Source organism: Heliangelus exortis, chromosome 3 (genome assembly GCF_036169615.1).
Source record: "Heliangelus exortis chromosome 3, bHelExo1.hap1, whole genome shotgun sequence".
Classification (NCBI taxonomy): Eukaryota; Metazoa; Chordata; class Aves; order Apodiformes; family Trochilidae; genus Heliangelus; species Heliangelus exortis.
In genome coordinates, this window is record NC_092424.1 from 42,869,951 (window position 1) to 42,885,304 (window position 15,354).

General features: G+C 41.3%; 1 long non-coding RNA gene across 1 annotated transcript in view; it reads right to left on the reverse strand.

The window, feature by feature from the left end:
* Positions 1 to 4,138: 4,138 nt before the first annotated feature.
* The window catches only part of LOC139794582 (uncharacterized), a 119,418-nt gene continuing 108,202 nt past the window's right edge, over positions 4,139 to 15,354 (reverse strand). The window contains exons 3-4 of the long non-coding RNA XR_011725185.1: positions 11,974 to 12,056; positions 4,139 to 4,239 (exon numbers count right to left, since the gene is read on the reverse strand). This is a non-coding gene — a long non-coding RNA (uncharacterized lncRNA). The remainder of the gene's footprint in view (positions 4,240 to 11,973; positions 12,057 to 15,354) is intronic.

Consider the following 15,354-nt stretch of genomic DNA (forward strand, 5'->3'; position numbering starts at 1 on the left):
TTTCAAGTGTTGCCTCTGTCCTGAAGCTCCTTTGCTAATGGCAGTGGATTTTGCCATAAAGAGTTTCAAACTGTTATAAATCCATTTGCTGCAGCTGTTTCAAAACAAAGGAACACCCCACACTAACAAGAAGAAAAGCTGAGTCCACATTTATCCATGGGAAAAGAAAGCAAGTGACTACCCAGAAAGCACCACGTGGCTAAGAAAAAGAACTGACTAAAAAATTGTAGGCAGCAGTACAACCAGTCTCTGTATTTACCTGTGGCCTTTTGTGATTTATATTTTCCATGAAAAGGAAAATATTTCTTATGAATTACCCCTAATCTTAGCATCAGTTGGATGGTATAGGACAAGCAACAAGAGTCCGGAAGGTGTCACTCTGGAGTATCCTGAAATGATCACAGACACTATCTTTAAGTTCAACAACCAGACCATATCTGTTCAATGCACCTCTGAGACCCAGATCACATCTCACCTTTGCAGTGCCAGCCCCACATAAACAAATTGAAACTTCTCAAGCCTCTGCGAGGAGCAAATCTGGATATGGAAAATTATCGTAGAGATCACAGTGCAGATGAGTAAATATAATCCCATCTCAAACACTGCATATTATCCTCTGCAGATCTACTCGATGACTTAAACAACCTATGAAAATGATAGCATCATTCTTCACTTCAAGAGGATTCTCTAGTTAGAAGGAATTCAAACACCCCAAAACTCAGTGGAACCTTAAACCAGGGACCGCATCAGGTATCAGCACCTTCAGGATAACTCCTGGTGTCATTAATACCTAAATGCCATATGTTGTCTTTAGAGAGGAAGGCAGTCAACACCACCCTTATGTATGCTTTCTTCCCTTTGCTTTTACATTTCTTCAACATACAAAATGTACTTAACTCACTGCTTATTGAATGAAGGATTAGTATTATTTTCCTTCCTCCAGTGAACTTTGTTTCACTTTATCCTGCATATATTTTGCTAGGCTGTGTTTTCCTGCCAGCACACCACTGTTCAGCAAACTACTGTACTTAAGGCCAGCCAGCTAATACAGTGATACCTTTTTGCTCACAAGGAGTGCTTCTGGAATCATGGTTGTGCTTGTGGTATGAATGACAGCTTACACCAAGAAGCACAAAAGGCACTTCCAGAAGCTTTGCTGAGCTGAGACAGAACTAAAGCAGCTTCAAGCTGCCAAGACATTTGTAACATCAGGAGGAAGACACATTTGGAAATCTAGCCTGCTACCTAGCTACTCTGCTACCATAAATGTTGACCAAGGAGCTACTTGCCCATCCTCCTTTACTGTGCTGCCATATCTTATGGTGAGCAGGACTGGGAGCACTTGGAAAAATGGGTCCTGTAAAATTAACGTAAAACTAATCAGCACCAAATTTGCAATGTCTCTGCATAAGGTTTACAGTCACTGTTTCGTTGTTTCTAGGAGTGGTTTTGTTGCCCAGTAGGAAAGAAAGTAGAAAAGAAGGATATCTTTGTAATTCACTATGCTCTTGCTAGACCAGACTGGAAGTTCTTGTTCACTGGAAGCAATCAGTGCAGCAGCAATGCAGACAACTCTGGTGAAAGTATTTTTTTCTTGTGAAATTATATCTCATAGTCCTGCTAGGCAGCTACTTTCTTTGTTCCTGTGAGCCAAGCTACTTGCAAGATCAGGCTATGCCATGCTTATAACCTCACACTAAAAAGGAGGACATTACAAAGGGGGCAAATACCCTAGAGGGTTCCCCTTTATCAGAACCTTCCCTGTCAGTTTGCCTTCTCATTTCCTGAGCTCTTGTCTGATTATTAGTGTACTGACAGAATAAAAATAACCTCATATTCCTACATGAATCATAAATAAAACCCTTTTATTTCATCAAAGGGGTTGGCAGGTTTATAGTCCTTTGCAATGCATGCACGATGTGAATGACATACCTTTAATTTTGCTGACAAGCTTGTCGGGGTCCTAATGAAAAAGAGTGAAAAGTGGGTGACTTCTTTAAAGGTTTAGCAGTTGCTTTTTGGTGAGGATATATATTTCACCTTGCCACTGTAATCAAGAAGCCAACTGATCCTGGTAATGAACTCTTCAATTACAGTCCACTTCTGACTCTAAGAATGCCTAGGCAACAATACCACAGTGATTATTGCTGATATTACAGATGAAAGCAACCTGGGGAAAGAAGAAGAAAAAGAAAAAAGAAAACCTGAGCAGTGGCCTTGCTAGAGCTTCAGGTATCAGGGTGCATCAGTAATGAACCAAAAAGAGTGAACAAAGTGCAGATTTTGGACAGCTAGATTTTATATTGCTGTTGTACACCAGACAATAATGAGATCACCGCTCTCACCTGTACGTTGACATTACATATTCCTCCCCATTTTTTCAATTAGCCAGAATTTCAGAAACCAATATCAAATATGGTAGAGATTATCTTGTGACAGCCCCATAATAAAGAAAATTATAGTGCAAAATATTACTTTTGGTCTCCCTGGCAAGCAAGCTTTCTAATAAAGGTTGCACAAAGAAAGAATAGTCCAGGAACATAGAAAACGGACACAGTACAAACAATCACAAAGTCTTTCATATTTCCAGGCTTTCGTGGAATGAAAAACTTAATTGCTGACAAAGAGGAAAACAAACAGTTAAAAATATATATTTTCAGCAGTGACAAATGTGCTTTCCCTTTCTTCAACACATCCTTTCTTATTTGTCCTTTCTTTTTATTGTCTCCTATTCTGCTTGTGTAAAAGTCATGAAGAACACTGGGCCCAAAGTTTGCTTTCTGACCGCAAACAAATCACCAAAGCCACAAGCCATTTCCCTTTCATAAAATTAGTCTTCCTGTTTTGGAAATGTCCCAGAGTCTTCACTTAATAATTCAGAAAGAGGTTAAGGGAATAGGACAGCTTTATTTAATATCTCAGAGCTTATTCTTTGTTTTGCTGGTGATTCCTGTCTTCAGCAACAATTTATCAGAGATGGGGCTGCTGTGGGACAAAAAGGAGACAGACATAGCCATTCAATGATCCCATGATAGCTAAGGTCATCTGACTGGAGAAAGAAGCAGGGGTTGTGTGTGCAGCATTGTGTGTACATGGGGAAATGAAGCCAAAAAATGGAAAAAAAAACTATGGAAAGTGTATTCTAGAACTCTGTCTTGTCAGGATTTTGCAAGACTCCAGAGCTGCACTTTTAATTTTCATTACTTTCCATTTTTCTTTGATAAGGTCAGAAGCAGCATCTAATTTTATTAGGAGCTTTTCATCAAACGTGGATATCTTCCTTCCTCAAGGGATTCCCCAGCCACAAAAACATCAGGTTCTGTGAAACATTATCTAATCCCAGTTAGAGTTACTTGACCCTATCAAGCTAAGAAATAAATTTTACTCTTCATGAGAGTCCTACTGTTTACACTCCAGACAAAATTCTTAGATCTTGAAGTTTTCAGAGCAAAAACATTTTTCATAATGCCAGAAAACTGTCTTTAAGGACCTGGGCCATACAAGCTTGAAACTGTTTCTTGTTTCAAATTAAATATGTTGACAGACTTCCTCTTGACTGCAGCTGACACCAGTGCCTGATTTACTTGGCATAAAATCCAAAGGGGTAACAGTAGGAGCCATTACTGGCAACATTCAGCCCGATGCTCTACATATCAGTACTTCTTGCCCTCAACCTTCCCCCACGTGGCTGCACAGAGAAGTCTGCCAAGAATCAAAGCTCTTCTCCATGTTCAGTGCAGACAACAAACACCTCAACAAGAGGCTCAAAGTTTGGTGAAACTCTTACAGCCAATGTTTGTGTGGTGTGTGACCATGCTGGCCACTGTGGCGTGGTTGGGCAAGCAAAGCAGGAACAGGCAAGTGGGAAGCTGCTGCTAGCAGCCATTAACACTGCACAGAAGAAATGCAGAAAAATTGGGAGTTCATGCTGAGCTGACGGTGAGCAAATTGCATGCTCCAAATCTAAAGGGTTAGATCTTCCCCAAAGCTATTTTGATCCTTTCTAACACATCTAACAGAATCATCCCAGGCATATTAGCTCAGAGCATTAAAGGTATACTGCATCACCTCACATTTTAAAACATAGCATAGCTTATTTTAAAAATTAAATGGAGTGTGTTTTATACTTGCTTAGTATGTTGCATACTCAGCATTACCCCAGTGCTTTGGAAAACAGGGGATCATGTACTCTGGCTGTAGAGGTGTTACTTGTTCAGCAGTTTGCAATGAAAGGTCTTGCTAGAAAAAGTTAAGAAAAGACTTCTATACTCTAAAATTATCAGTTTGTTAACACTATTAATAATACTTTATATATTACATAGCATGGTACTTTTCATCTTCAAAGCACTTTGCAGATATTAATTAATCCTCACAATCTGCCCGTGGGGTAAGCAAATGCTGTCACTCCCAGCAGTTGAGTCACAGGGTTAACTGACTTGCCCAAGTCTAGAGGATAGGAATCAGCCTCCACACATTCTGCTCTTATGCTTAAAATACTTAAACACAGAGTTTCCCCTTCTCTTACATGGGATGGCGGATGTGCACTGCTTTCATAGATGAGATATTTTCCTATAGCGCGGGCTTGAACAGATAACTGCAACTTCAGCTGCTTGAACAAGGATGCAGTTTTCTCTCTTCCCGCATATTCCTTCACTGATGCAAGACATGGACAATTATCATCTGATCACTAAAGGACTAGGCTCATGAAAAAGATCCTAGCTGATTTCTAAAACTACTTCCCATACACTGCTTTGCAGTGGACAATCAAGCATGTGTTCACAAAGGTGAGCAGAGTCACAACGTAAAGAAAAAAGAAACTTCTTTAAGGATTTAGCAGGTCACAATCACTTGAGACATAATTAAAATTGTTTCACTGGATGCAGCCTGCACTTTCTGTGGACTGATTAGTAGCCTAATCCTTGTTTGTTCGGCTTTTTTTGCTTGTGGGTTTGGGTTTGTTCAGTTTGTTTTCAAACAACTTGCACTACTTCAAATGCTAACACACTGACGGAGGTTTAGGGGAAAGGACAGGCCCATGATGTGGTTTTATTTGTCTGTGCTTCTTTGAGTTGGTAAATCACACTGCACTGCTTTATTGAGTGTCCCTTTAGGAGTATATTGGAAAAAATTCTATCTGCCACAATTAATACAGTGCCTAGTGCATCACAAGACACAACCCCGGCGCTGAAATTCAGCATTCTCAGGGAGTCCTTTGGTCCCACACTGGATGCCAGAAAGGATAGTAGCTGTGACATGTGATATAGCTGCTGATAAATGACGGTGATAATGCAGAACAAAAAGGCTAATGAGTTCTCTCCAACACCACAGTACTTTCATGAAATGAATGTGATGATGACCCTTTTTGCTACTTTTTTTTTTTGGCTAGTGAGTTACTTATACCTTTACCTGAATGCTAGTTTTATCTTCTCTCTACAATGCTATGGAAAGACAGCCAAAATTAATGTCAGCGTCTCCCTTCACTTTTAAACTATAAAAGAGCCTTGGAAGGTAGAGTAAACCAAAGAGGCCAGTAACTAATTATAACTCATTGTACTGGACTTTGACGAATAATGAATAGAAGCTGTTCCCTGTGTGCTTACCAGAGTGCTTTGCAGAGACAGTGGTGCCTTTGTGGGAGAGGGAGATCCCTTCACTGGACCAGAGAGAGAAGAAATGGAATTGTTAATGTATGTAAGAGGCAGGAGGATTTCTATGCTACTATTTCATTGCGAGGCAGAAGGTAGCAGAGCCAATCATGAAAAGCGTAAAGGTGTGAAGGCACAAAGATGGAGAGTTGATTAAAAGCACCATGGGGAGCGTGAGCGAACAATGCAATGGTAATGATGGAATTATGCCTGAGCGGAACCCAATAGTCTACAGTGTCCTGAAGACTTGGTGCTGAGGATTAAACATTGTGAGAAGCAGAGACAAGCCCTCATCCAGCCTGTCGGCACTCAGAGATATGCTGATTGATGGGATGGGTTATGCTACAAGACCAGGTGAGGTCTGTTGAGGAAAGACCAAACTCAACATAAGCACCTCTGCACCCCAGTGAGATTTGGCAGCTGAATCCTACCCAGCCAGGGTCCAGGGTGGAGGAGCAGTGGTGGCAAGAAAGATGTGAGTCATGGCTGTCACACCTGGGGAAGCAGGTGAGGGCTCATCTGGGGAAGGGGGAGCATGAAGGAAGAAAAGGTAAGAGATGAGAGGAAGGGCCCTGAGGGTGCTCGGTAAGGCTACAGGTACCACCTGTCAGGGAGGGAGGAGAGCAGAGATTCAGAGGCTCACAGCAGTCAGGGAGAGATGAGCAGCATCATCACTGATGGCTGTGTAGGGCAGTGAAGCAGGGGCTGGGAGGCACAGGCAGGAGCCAAGGGAGCACAGATCAGAGCTTGCTGTGAAGGCACTGAGAGAAAGGCCTGGAGCAGCCTGGAGGGAGGCAAGAGGGGAGTAGAGCAACCAGCAAGATCAATGTGGGACTGGCTCTGGCTGGGGCAGCTGTGGCTTAGGGCTGCCAGCACTCACCGCTGCTTGCTGAGCTTGCCCAGTGCTTGCAGCCACTTCCACCTCAAGCATGTTATTATCGAAAGTACAACAGAAGCTGTCTTAATAGGAATAATTCTTTGAGCATTCTTACAAACACAGCTTTAATTTCCTTCTCCTTTATTATATCAGCCCTGCAGGAAGGGATCTGGGGGTTCTGGTTGGTGGCAAGCTGAACATGAGCCAGCAGTGTGCTCTGGCAGCCGGGAGGGCCAACCGAGTCCTGGGGTGCATCAATCCCAGCACTGCCAGCCGGTCCCAGAGTGAAGTGATTGTCCCGCTTCACTCTGCACTGGTGAGGCCCCACCTTGAGTACTCTGGGCAATTTTGGGTGCCACGGTACAAAAAAGGACATAGAGCTACTGGAGAGTGTCCTGAGGAGGGCTACAAAGTGTTTAGAGGGAAAGTGTATGAGGAGTGGCTAAAGGCGCTTGGGCTGTTCAGCCTGGAGGGAAGGAGACTGAGGGGAGACCTCATCCCAGCTTACTGCTTCCTCACTTGGGAAGGAGGAGGAGCAGGAGCTGACCTCTTCTCTCTGGCAACAGACGATATGGGCCTGAAGGAATGCTAGAAAGATGTGCTGGGGAAGTTTAGGTTAGATGTCAGGAAAAAGTTTTTCACCCAGACAGTGCTTGAGGAATGGATCAGGCTCCCCAGGGAACTGGTCACAGCACTGAGCCTGCTTGACTTCAAGAAGCATTTGGATGATGCTCTCAGGCACATGGTGTGATTCTGGGGGTGCCCTACACAGGGACAGGAGTTGGACTTGATGATCCTGATGGGTCCCTTCCAACTCAGCAGATACTATGAGTATTTTAGGGATTCTTTTTGATGGTATGAGGCATGTATCTCTATGTACATATATATATCCCAAATGCTCCTAAGCTTACAGCATCAGGACTACTATTCTTACCTATTTTAGTGATTAGTGACCTCAGGAGGAAGTCCTGGAGCCATTTTGCCTGCCCCAAGTTGGTCATACAGTGTTGCCACAAGGATAATTGCAATGGATGGATGGACGGATGGACGAGTAACTGGATAGCACCTGTCAGGATAGACAGTGCTGAGGTCTATACACAAGAGATAAAAACCCTAACTGTGCCATAACACTGAGCAAACCAGAGATTTTTCTCTCCCATGACATTAGCCACATTACCCCAGAGCCAACTGTAAAGGCAGCGCTGCCCACGTGAGGAATGCAAGGGGACAGTTTGACCTCAGGCCTCACCTGAAAGGTGATACTCCCACACCATGGTGCCAAAGCCAGACCTTTAACAAATACAGCGAGGCCATACCTGGCCTTCTGGCATGAACTCGCAATGAAATGACAGAAAGCTAAACATTTGCAAAATCAAATATTTGCCAAGTGGTGAAACAGGCCCCTGCAGCCAGAGAGAAGCTGTTCCTAGGTGGCCTCAGTCAGTTCAGAACCTGCATGCAGCTGGGACCAATGTGGTAGCCTCAGTTAAGAGATTTTCAGATTTCTAGAGTCCACTTGTGTTCCCAGCAGTCAGACCAGCTGGGTAAGAGAGCAAATTTTAGTCATTCAGAGCCTTATCTCCAGTAATAAAATACTTAAAAGGAAAAGATAAAATATTCACAAATACCAAATACACAGATTCTTTCCAATTGGTCTCAATGAAGATGACTTAAACATGGACAGTTGATATACCCCTTATCTTACCTTCCTCCAGTCAGGTATGTATCTCTACAACAGATTCAAGCCTGAGCATGAACTAATAAAATACTGAGCAAGAATTGAGCTCAGTATCATAAAGTGAGAATCTGGTGTTTGGCTGCATCCTTGCTCTTTCCTAGGAGTAGCATGTAAAAAGCCTGAAGGAAAGTATAAAGCTCAGAACTGGGCTTGAGCATGTGTTCTTGGATGGTCCCATACACCAGATATTTTTTTTCACTCTTGAAAACAGCATGCATGAGAAATTGGAAAGTGAGATCTAGACATGGCACAAATATTAAAGGTAAATACAACATTCCAGTACAGACCCTTCACTGAAACAAGCCCTAGAGCAAAGCTGTCTCTTCCTGTTGATGACAATGCAAAGGACTTCAGCATAATAGTATTTACTCAGTTAAATGAGAGCTGTAATGCACTTCAGCCTTAGTAACAAAACTTGAACTATTTAAGTGTACCATTTTCAAACCTGAGCATTTATTTGCATGTGGCTGTCGACTTCTGTGGGAGTCACTGCTGCAACCAATGCACTCCCTTGAAAGCCTTCTCAACACATGAAAGGCTGTGTTACATCTCATGGAAAATTATATCCTTTTGTGCAAGGAAGAGAAGACTTAATTTAGGTATAAATAGAAGTAAAAATATATTTCAACTCTGCAGGTTTCAACTTTTCAGAGTCCAACTAGCCCTGGAAGCACATGGACAATTTGATCTGGTTTCTTGTCTAGTCAAAAACTGTACCTCCAAGACATCCCAAGCAAATTTCATGGAACTGACAGTTTATCATTATCAGGACGCAGAAGTTGAGCATCAGGACCACTTGGCCATTGCTCAACTCAGCTGCCTTATGCAAGTCACTTCATCACCTTTTACCTCACTTTCCTTAAGTAAACTGGAAATAAATATATTCATCCTCTTAGAGAACACTGAATGAGAATTAAATATTATTATCGGGTATGCACATACAAAATGGGTGATGGTAATGTGGTAAGTAACATGTCTAGTGCAAAACATTTTTTTGCATGTGAGGGTGCTGGGAAGTTTTAATAAGCACCTTGACTTTTGTCTTCATACCAGGGGGAATCACCCACCTGCTTAAAAAGTCTTTTGCTATTTATTTTAAAAAATATACGACTGGGCCTTTCAGCCTAGTCTTCTTAAGCTTTTCAACACGAAAACGGAGCATGCACTTCTTGTTAAGCTCACATGCTCACATTTGTTCCAACCTCAAATTAATCTTTCCCAGTATGAAGTGCTTTGTTTTTTGTTTTGCTGCAGTTTTGTGGGGTTTTTTTAGATATGATTTGGTAATCTTCTTTCTAATAAAGACTACACAACTCTCTTAATCTTTGCCCACATATGGAAGGCACTTGAAAAAAGCTTTGTGTTTATAGATCCAGCAACTTTGGAACCAGACAGAAATTCATAAACAGCAGGATAATCATGCTTTCTCCATTGACAAGGAGTGAAGGAGTTAATTATCTGCTTCTTTTCACTAATTCTCTTGCAGAGCTTGGTTGTGCATATTAAATGTCCAAGTTACTGGATTCAAAGAAAAACTTGATCTCAATTTGGCTACATATTAAACGTGCCATTCCCTGTTGTCCTACCTAGCACTGTTAATTGCATACATTTAGCCCTCTATTGGAGAATAATTTAGCTTCAAACTGAAAAGAAAGAGCCCTGGCCTTGGTTATTTTGGCATACAAGTCTCCAGTATGACTCTGTTTTCTAAGCAGACATTAATGATTCTAAAACTAATATTCGTTGTTTGAAGAGGCATAGCGGCCTTGGCATTTACTTAACCTTTTGTCTCATGCATGAGACTGAGTCAGCCTAAATCCTTTTCTTAATTAATATCTATTCTTTTTTTTTTTTTTTTTTTTTTTTTTTTTTTCCCAACATTATTTATTAAACAATTTGCATGCAACAATTAGAGTTGAGAGATTAGAAAAAAAACACTGTGTGAGTAAGCTCAGTGAGTACAACAATCATGAAACTGGTCCTCCATCTCAAACAAAGCTCTGAGCATGAATGGGATGGGAATAGGGAGTAAAGTCAGGCAAAAAAAATTGAAAACCAACTCCCACTATTCACCTGTTAGCTCTAACATTAAGCTATTCTGTACTAAAAAATAATCATTCTTTAGGAAAAGAGATAACATCCAACTGTAAAAGCATAAAAACCAAGGACTTGATACCTCTAAATGTCGGTGATGATAGGTATGGTTGTGAATAAAATGTACTCACCCATTTGCTTATTGCTGTGGAAGAAAGAAATTACTGTTTCAGATTTCTGCTGTGTTTCACAGGACAGTGGGACAGCACTGTCTGCTCCATATGACCTGTCTCAACTAGAGCTCACCTGCTCCTCCAGAGTGCTTGTTTCCAGACATTTCTTTCCGCTTCTGTGATCACAACTACTTTGCACGTGCACAGACATGTGCAACGAAAGGATCCTTATGAATGTTCAGATCAATGTGTAAAGTGGCAGGGACAACCTTGGCAATGAAAAGCAAAGCACTCTGGGGTTGCATATGATATTAATGAAGAACTAGATTTCAGGTGGCTTGCATAGAAGTACAGACAGAAGTAGGGACTCCAGCATCTTGCCTCACCTATTCTTCCAGTCAGTAGCTATGTGTAATCACAGACACTTTACTCAGTGGGCTGACTGTCTGCACAAGAAGTGACCAAATCAGCTTTTGTATCTCACCAGGGTTGGTTGACAAACAAAACCTACATGGTAAACTACAATGCTCTCCAGTCTTTGAAGTCATAAGCAACAACGATGTGATTATATGAGCCATAGTTTGCACCTATTGGAAGACTCACAGGAATAAGATTCATTCTAGGCATTGGCATCAGAGTCATCCTAAGTCTTGCACTAGCCAATGATCCTTGACCTCAAATGCTCCTAGGATCTCCTTTCTAAAAGGCTTCAGGAGATCTTTAGGCACCACACAAAGCTCCTGACCTACATCTTTCACATGAACCTACAGACACTGAAACCTCCTACCTGTATGAGAAGGTCCTAAGGGTCATACATGACTTTCTTCTTTGCAGAAGTGAAGACATGGTAAAGAAAGAAATGGTACTAGAAACCTTCCTGAGAGGTGAATTGGACCGCTGCCACTCCTCAGAGCCGATGCTTCAAAAAAAACCCAGTCCAGTTTCAGGCATTCAGAAGTGTCTTTTTCCTCAGAACTACCTCAACATTGTTGCACTACTTTAAATACTACTTCATGCAGATAGTTCAGCAGGTAATTTCGGGGAATGAACTTAGCAGGTTTTAAAATCCAAATGCATGTCTATAAACCCAACATATTAATAAGTTAACAGTTTTCAATAAGACATCAACATTTGCATGCATCTTCCTACTTGTTATGTGCAGTTCTACATTTTTTAATGTTTCTTGGATGCTAGCCAGAGAGTCTGAGTCCCTAGTTAGTTCATCTATTACTTTCTTGCCACAATAGATCTGGGTCTTGGCCAAGTACTGGACTCATACTGCATACAAATACATGGAATACTCTCCCTTATCTCTTGATAGTCTTCACTTCCCAGAGAAGGGGAAAACATATAATAAGTTAAGATAAATAAGTAAATACATAAAAATCCACCACTAACTGTAGTATAAGTATTCTTAGCATCTTTTAACACTATGTGTAATCAAAAGATTGCCTTATGTATTTATACAGCCTCAGTCTCCCAAGAGTCTAATTCATGACTATTCACCTGAACAGGAGAGGAAGATCTCTTCTTTAAACCCCTCCCAGAGCTCCTCAGGCTTTCCACAAGAGTGAGCAAGATTACATGACCTGAAATAAAACAGAGGAGGAAGAGGCTTCAGTACCATTCTTACTTTTTCAGTATTTCTTAGCTTATGGACTATGAAAGGGTTTAAAGAAGCTATGAAGGGTTAGAAGCATCCTCTGTTTTACATTTGACCTTGAAAATTTTTATCTGTTACTCAGGGCCTCTGGTGTCGTCATGGGAAGACAGATGAACACAGAAGAGATGCCTTTTGAAAGAGTTTTGAAAACACCGTCCAGGGCAGTTCTGATGACAGGGCAATGAATGTTGCCTTTTATTGTGGGTTTAAGGTAGCAAATTAGCACTCAAATTAACAAAGAACAAAAAAAAAAAAAAAAAAAAAAATGATGGAAAGAATGATGCCATGATCCTGGCTGTGTTTTTGTAGCAGCTTTAGTCTGCCAGAATTCTGAGCTGCCCTTGAAGGGGCTGTTCCTGCCTGCTTGCCTGTCCAGCCTTGATGGGATCATTTTTGCCCACTCAAAGATGTGCATTTGATCAGAGAACTAAGAGGCTAAAACATCATCTGACCCTAAAAATGCCCCTTGATGATGCTGAGCACACGGAAACACAACACTCCTCAAAGCAAGGGCGGGCAGGCTTGAGGAGGTAAGGATGGGATGGGAAGGGTGAACCATGTCCTTGGGTAACAGCCCTGTTCATGCTGACCACGCAACCACCATGAAACCTGAGCCAAGGACATGCAGAACAAAGCCAAGAGCAGCAGGGGAGGCATCTCAGCTTCACCTGGGCTGCAGCTAAAATCACATCCCAGTCCACACAGAATTTTTTGCTGTCACTGTAGCACTAATCACAGTAGTACACTGGATTGACTTGTAAAAATTTGCTAATAATACCAAGGTAGCTGACAAGTTAATAGAACATGATTCCTCTACCTTCTGCTTGAGCTGTGCGTGTATTTTTTCTGCTTAATTTGCCCAAACAAAGCATCAGTGCCTTAATTTCAGTTATTTCAGAAATTAGATCCTCTTGAAGAATGAAAGGATGCTGTGTTTGAGAGGGGTAGCTTTTTTATGAAGACACGTAATTAATGGAAGCCATTAAAGATACTTGTAAAAATGATTCAGATTTTTATATATGATGACTAACTAACCTATTATTGCTCTTCTTGGTCAGAGATTAATGAGAATTTCTTAAAGGATAAAAAATTATTTAACAAGCTGCAGGATATGTATGGGCTTGGAATACACTCTGATAGTGTGAATAATAAAAAATGTGGCTGTTTATTTCCTTGACTAATGATCCAAAGCTAAATTCAAAGATAGTAAGATGTCAAAACATCCCAGCCCCAAAATAAAAAATAAAATATGAAAAAAAAACCCCAAACTACACCAAAACCCAAGGCAGTGGATGTTTTTTTATATGAATCTAAACATTCACTTTGGCAAAAAAACCCTGCTGTTAAGAAATTCAGGTTCCCATGTTCTCTAGCTCAAGGTATTATAGGAGCACATAAGCATGATCTTTGATATGACTGAAAAGCACCAAAGCCTTTAAAGAAGGAGTTCAAATCAGGTGATGCTAAATATTCACCAGCTTCTTGGGAGGGGGGAGAGAGACTGGAAGGCAGAGAGAATAAACCACTTTGCTGGTTGCTAGAGCTTCCCACAAGGAAATTTTCTTTACAAAGCAGTGACAACAATGAGTTTGGGCAAAGATTACTGTGCAAGGAAAACTGTCTTCTAAGACCACAAGTAACAGAGTCACTTGATGATTCCCTTGATGGTGGCACACATGGACAGCTTTCATTTTTCCAGGTTTTCTTTCAGATGATAAGTGACCTCAGAATGTTTTGAATCTTGTCCCCACTGGGTTGAAAAGCATTTGCAAAGAGGGAGTAGAGCATCTCTAGGCTGACTTTGGCACTAAGGGAAGAGAGTAGATAACACTTCAGGAGAGAAGGAAACAGAAGACAAACCAGTTTCTCAGGCAGCTGAAAACAGAGTTTGTTTCTTTTCATGACTGATTTGCCAAATATTTTCTGCAGTAACTGTTCTGACCAACAAACTGCAGTAATTCGTGTGCCCAGGCAAAACAGTAATGATTCCCTGTTTCTAGCTGAAACAAATAAACTTACTCTAGCTCCTCCCCAAAATGGATAAAACGGATCCCAACAAAGCCAAATAGTAGCACTGAGCCTTCTGCATCTTGACACCAAATTATTTTAATATCTACTTTGTCTTCCTCCTCTCAGGGTTCATTGTTTTATTCCTTCACTTTTTGAAGACACACAAAGAACTCAATAAACTTTTCTCTGTGTACCTGGCTGCAGCCACATCACTGAAGGGGGTTATTTCACATTTTAAAGGACCTGAAGTGTATGACAACATGGCACTGCAGTCAAGAATCTCACTGGGGAACAGAATAAGAAGATTTATTTTATTTTTAATATTTGAAAGATTTCAAAAAGCATTCAACTGGATTTCTCACTAAGAGGATGAGTGAAGAGAATCCTTTGTAACTAAGCTGTGAGGCCCAAGTCTTTTATCCATTGTTACACAGTTTTTCCCCAGGGCAGAGTTAGGAAGGCCTTGCAAGCCCCAGAAGCTTAAAAAGGCAAGTACACTGGGTGGGCTTTTCTGCCATTGCCTAAGCTCCTCCTGAGGTAGGAGCCATCAGAGTGGAGCAGCTCCCATGCTCCATTTCAGCCACCAACAGAGAATACTTGGGAAGATCCTAGCAGCAGTTTTGCTCTTATGGAGGGGAATCCTGATCCACCTGCCTGGAAATAAGCACACGCACGTACACACAAACTTGGTACCAAGCTACTCGTATGTCTCCATCCTTACTAAACCAGAAACAAAACCAATCCACAGAAGATTAGCAGTAAATTGGCACTTGGATTAATCACTGTGGGTTTGACTTTGCCAAACTTCCTTTTCCTGTCAGCTTTTTCAAAATATTATACATGACTAGTTTAGCCAAAGATATGTTATCTCTTTCAGGCTAGATTGTGCAAAAGGAGACAACTACTGGAACTGCACTTTTTACATTTTTATGTGAAATCCCTACAACCTTGATAAAAATGAATTGGTGGGATTTGATCAAATGGGCTTTATATTCCCTAATCTTGGTTCACAGCACTGATCGATTCACCCACCTTTCCCACAGATGTCTGGTTCTGCTGAAAGTGAGAACTTGCTTGAGTGATTCCCGAGTGCCAGTAATGTCAGTAGGAGCTCAGGACCTGTGGAGAATACCCAGGACATGTTCCTATTCCCCCACCTCCTCAAAATCTTAGTCTAGGATTTGGCCAACCTAATTCACTACAAAGCCATAAAT